Genomic DNA, 6,000 nt, shown 5'->3' with positions numbered 1-6,000 from the left:
TCTAGTGACAAGCTGGAAAAAAGTACGATATCCGGGTTAAAGTTCATGGTTACAACTTACAAACCGGCGCAATGATGGAAGACGATGATATTTCAAGCATTTGGGTGTACTAAACCGGATTTCAGCATTTAAAGCAGGTTGGCGGTTTAACAGAGGGCTAATGGTATATGATGAGTTATCAAAGTTTAAAGGATAAACCGCCCACAATGGTATAGAGGCTACAGATTCACAAAAATTTCTAAGTATGGCGCAAACAGATTTCACAGATTGGTGGTATAAATTTGGATCTACCACAGTTCTAAAAAGAGGAAATAAATTTAACCTACAATGGTGGCAGTGGAAGAACACGTTTGTCTGATTGGGTCTCACGCAGTAAAAGGTGTTTTCTGAGATTGGTAAAGGACACTAGACTATCATCGCCTGTTTCTGCTATCAGTTGCGAATCAAGTTATGAGATCTAAGAACAGAAAGAAGACGAAACAGGGAAGAACACCGGCAAATGGCGAAACCCTAATACAGATTTGAGGTTGAAAAGGAAAGGAACTCACCGGTGCTGCGGAGCAGCGGAGGAGCGCCGCGTTGCTCTGGTTCGATCAGGTTGATGCGGCGGCCTTGGTTGATGCAGTTACGAAGGTCGACGGCGGCGGCAGAGCTCGGGTTTTGAGACGTCGCGAGGAAGAAGAAGGAGACGAAGAGAAAGGGGGAAATGTAAAGGACCCTCGGCCGTATTTATAAAGACGAAAGGATAAGGGTCAAGCGCAAGAATCGAGGAGCCTAACAAATGGATATGTGACAGATTTGTTGCCTCGATTGTCGGAGGCTCATTAATGAAGGTGAGGAATATACCATTTAAAATGACAAATGACGTCATGGCGGTTTATGATGATTTTGGATGATGACGTCATGGCGGTTTACAAGATTTATGCGAAGATATGGAAGAAATTTTCTCAAGGTTTCGGAGATTGACATGAACCAGTTCAAATCAATCTGGGGCCTAATGTTGGGGATATTACTACTAGGTGTAAACCGGCCAGGGAAGCCGGGTTATCCCCATAATGGATTGTTTATACTTAAAAGCCCATGAAGACAAGGAATAAAGCGGTTTACTACAGAGACTCGAAGGCCCAAGGCCCAAAGGTACATTAAGGCCTGTAGTTATAAACCGCCATATAGTACATAACTTGTATTGTAAGATATGACAAAGTAGAGACCGAGCCGGTATGTGTATAAACCGACATCGGGACTCTGTAAGCCGGCGGGCGTCGACCTGTGTATATAAAGGCACGACCCGGCGGCGGTTCAAGGACAACAGACAACAACTCGAGACTCAGGCAAAGCGTATTCGCTCCCTGGTCATCAAACCCCAGCAATTCCATCACAACTAGAGGCAATAATAAATGGTTATTATTATATTTCTTTGTTCATGGTAATTGTCTATTGTTCATGCTATAATTGTATTGTCCGGAAATCGTAATACATGTGTGAATACATAGACCACAACGTGTCCCTAGTAAGCCTCTAGTTGACTAGCTCGTTGATCAACAGATAGTCATGGTTTCCTGACTATGGACATTGGATGTCATTGATAACGGGATCACATCATTAGGAGAATGATGTGATGGACAAGACCCAATCCTAAGCATAGCATAAAGATCATGTAGTTTCGTTTGCTAGAGCTTTTCCAATGTCAAGTATCTTTTCCTTAGACCATGAGATCGTGCAACTCCCGGATACCGTAGGAGTGCTTTGGGTGTGCCAAACGTCACAACGTAACTGGGTGACTATAAAGGTGCACTACGGGTATCTCCGAAAGTGTCTGTTGGGTTGGCACGGATCGAGACTGGGATTTGTCACTCCGTGTGACGGAGAGGTATCTCTGGGCCCACTCGGTAATGCATCATCTAATGAGCTCAATGTGACTAAGGCGTTAGTCACGGGATCATGAATTGCGGTACGAGTAAAGAGACTTGCCGGTAACGAGATTGAACAAGGTATTGGGATACCGACGATCGAATCTCGGGCAAGTAACATACCGATTGACAAAGGGAATTGCATACGGGATTGATTGAATCCTCGACATCGTGGTGCATCCGATGAGATCATCGTGGAACATGTGGGAGCCAACATGGGTATCCAGATCCCGCTGTTGGTTATTGACCGGAGAGGCGTCTCGGTCATGTCTGCATGTCTCCCGAACCCGTAGGGTCTACACACTTAAGGTTCGGTGACGCTAGGGTTGTAGAGATATGTGTATGCGGAAACCCGAAAGTTGTTCGGAGTCCCGGATGAGATCCCGGACGTCACGAGGAGTTCCGAAATGGTCCGGAGGTGAAGAATTATATATAGGAAGTCAAGTTTCGGCCACCGGGAAAGTTTCGGGGGTTACCGATATTGTACCGGGACCACCGGAAGGGTCCCGGGGGTCCACCGGGTGGGGCCACCTATCCCGGAGGGCCCCGTGGGCTGAATAGGGAAGGGAACCAGCCCCTAGTCGGCTGGGCGCCCCCCATGGGCCTCCCCCCCTGCGCCTAGGGTTGGAAACCCTAGGATGGGGGGGGCGCCCCACTTGCCTTGGGGGGCAAGGCACCCCCTTGGCCGCTGCCCCCCCATCTAGATGGGGCTTGGCCGGCGCCCCCCCTCCCAGGGGGCCTATATAAAGGGGGGGAGGGAGGGCAGTACAATTACAGCCTTGGGCGCCTCCCTCCTCCCCTGCTACACCTCTCCCTCTCGCAGAAGCTCGGCGAAGCCCTGCCGAGACCCGCTACATCCACCACCACGCCGTCATGCTGCTGGATCTCCATCAACCTCTCCTTCCCCCTTGCTGGATCAAGAAGGAGGAGACGTCGGTGCACCGTACGTGTGTTGAACGCGGAGGTGCCGTCCGTTCGGCACTCGGTCATCGGTGATTTGAATCACGGCGAGTACGACTCCGTCAACAACGTTCATTGGAATGCTTCCGCTCGCGATCTACAAGGGTATGTAGATGCACTCCTTTCCCCTCGTTGCTAGTATACTTCATAGATGCATCTTGGTGACCGTAGGAAAATTTTAAAATTATGCTACGATTCCCAACAGTGGCATCATGAGCCAGGCCTATGCGTAGTTACCATGCACGAGTAGAACACAAAGAAGTTGTGGGCATTGATGTTGCCAATTCTTCTTGCCGCTACTAGTCGTTTCTTGTTTCGGCGGCATTGTAGGATGAAGCGTCCCGGACCGACCTTACACGTACGCTTACGTGAGACAGGTTCCACCGACTGAGATGCACTAGTTGCATAAGGTGGCTAGCGGGTGTCTGTCTCTCCTACTTTAGTCGGAACGGATTCGATGAAAAGGGTCCTTATGAAGGGTAAATAGAAATTGGCAAATCACGTTGTGGTCATACGTAGGTAAGAAACGTTCTTGCTAGAAACCTACAAACCACATAAAAACTTGCAACAACAATTAGAGGACGTCTAACTTGTTTTTGCAGCATGTGTTATGTGATGTGATATGGCCAGAAGATGTGATGTATGATATATGTGATGTATGAGATTGATCATATTCTTGTAATAGGAATCACGACTTGCATGTCGATGAGTATGACAACCGGCAGGAGCCATAGGAGTTGTCTTTATTATTTTGCATGACCTGCGTGTCATTGAATAACGCCATGTAAATTACTTTACTTTGTTGCTAAACGCGTTAGCCATAGAAGTAGAAGTAATCGTTGGCGTGACGACTTCATGAAGACACAATGATGGAGATCATGATGATGGAGATCATGGTGTCATGCCGGTGACGAAGATGATCATGGTGCCCCGAAGATGGAGATCAAAGGAGCATAATGATATTGGCCATATCATGTCACTATTTGATTGCATGTGATGTTTATCATGTTTTTGCATCTTATTTGCTTAGAACGACGGTAGTAAGTAAGATGATCCCTTATAATAATTTCAAGAAAGTGTTCACCCTAACTGTGCACCGTTGCGAAGGTTCGTTGTTTCGAAGCACCACGTGATGATCGGGTGTGATAGATTCTAACGTTCGCATACAACGGGTGTTGACGAGCCTAGCATGTACAGACATGGCCTCGGAACACACGCAATACACTTAGGTTGACTTGACGAGCCTAGCATGTACAGACATGGCCTCGGAACACGGAGGACCGAAAGGTCGAGCATGAGTCGTATAGAAGATACGATCAACATGGAGATGTTCACCGATCTTGACTAGTCCGTCTCACGTGATGATCGGACACGGCCTAGTTAACTCGGATCATGTTTCACTTAGATGACTAGAGGGATGTCTATCTGAGTGGGAGTTCATTAAATAAGTTGATTATATGAACTTAATTATCATGAACTTAGTCTAAAATCTTTACACTATGTCTTGTAGATCAAATGGCGAACGTTGTCCTCAATTTCAACGCGTTCATAGAGAAAACCAAGCTGAAAGATGATGGCAGCAACTATACGGACTGGGTCCGGAACCTGAGGATCATCCTCATAGTAGCCAAGAAAGATTATGTCTTAGAAGCACCGCTAGGTGAAGCACCAATCCCAGAGAACCAAGACGTTATGAACGCTTGGCAATCACGTGCTGATGATTACTCCCTCGTTTAGTGCGGCATGCTTTACAGCTTAGAACCGGGTCTCCAAAAGCATTTTGAGAAACATGGAGCATATGAGATGTTCGAGGAGCTGAAAATGGTTTTCCAAGCTCATGCCCGGGTCGAGAGATATGATGTCTCCGACAAGTTCTTCAGCTGTAAAATGGAGGAGAACAGTTCTGTTAGTGAGCACATACTCAGAATGTCTGGGTTACACAACCGCTTGACTCAGCTGGGAGTTAATCTCCTGGATGACGCAGTCATTGACAGAATCCTCCAGTCGCTTCCACCAAGCTACAAGAGCTTTGTGATGAACTTCAATATGCAGGGGATGGAAAAGACCATTCCTGAGGTATATTCAATGCTGAAATCAGCGGAGGTGGAGATCAGAAAAGAACATCAAGTGTTGATGGTGAATAAAACCACTAAGTTCAAGAAGGGCAAGGGTAAGAAGAACTTCAAGAAGGACGGTAAGGGAGTTGCCGCGCCCGGTAAGCCAGTTACTGGGAAGAAGTCAAAGAATGGACCCAAGCCTGAAACTGAGTGCTTTTATTGCAAGGGAAGTGGTCACTGGAAGCGGAACTGCCCCAAATACTTAGCGGAGAAGAAGGCCGGCAACGCCAAAGGTATATGTGATATACATGTAATTGATGTGTACCTTACCAGTACTCGTAGTAGCTCCTGGGTATTTGATACCGGTGCGGTTGCTCATATTTGTAACTCAAAACAGGAACTACGGAATAAACGGAGACTGGCGAAGGACGAGGTGACGATGCGCGTCGGGAATGGTTCCAAGGTCGATGTGATCGCCGTTGGCACACTACCTCTGCATCTACCTACGGGATTAGTTTTAAACCTCAATAATTGTTATTTAGTGCCAGCTTTGAGCATGAACATTGTATCTGGATCTCGTTTAATTCGAGATGGCTACTCATTTAAATCCGAGAATAATGGTTGTTCTATTTATATGAGAGATATGTTTTATGGTCATGCCCGCTGGATAATGGTTTATTCTTGATGAATCTCGAACGTGATGTTACACATATTCAGAGTGTGAATACCAAAAGATGTAAAGTTGATAACGATAGTCCCACATACTTGTGGCACTGCCGCCTTGGTCACATTGGTGTCAAGCGCATGAAGAAGCTCCATACAGATGGACTTTTGGAGTCTCTTGATTACGAATCATTTGACACATGCGAACCATGCCTCATGGGTAAGATGACCAAGACTCCGTTCTCCGGAACAATGGAGCGAGCAACCAACTTATTGGAAATCATACATACCGATGTGTGCGGTCCAATGAGTGTTGAGGCTCGCGGAGGATATCGTTATGTTCTCACTCTCACTGATGACTTAAGTAGATATGGGTATGTCTACCTAATGAAACACAAGTCTGAAACCTT

This window comes from Triticum aestivum, chromosome 6D (assembly GCF_018294505.1).
Source record: "Triticum aestivum cultivar Chinese Spring chromosome 6D, IWGSC CS RefSeq v2.1, whole genome shotgun sequence".
Classification (NCBI taxonomy): domain Eukaryota; kingdom Viridiplantae; phylum Streptophyta; class Magnoliopsida; order Poales; family Poaceae; genus Triticum; species Triticum aestivum.
The sequence above is the reverse complement of the archived record's forward strand: the minus strand, read 5'-3'. Positions refer to the sequence as shown.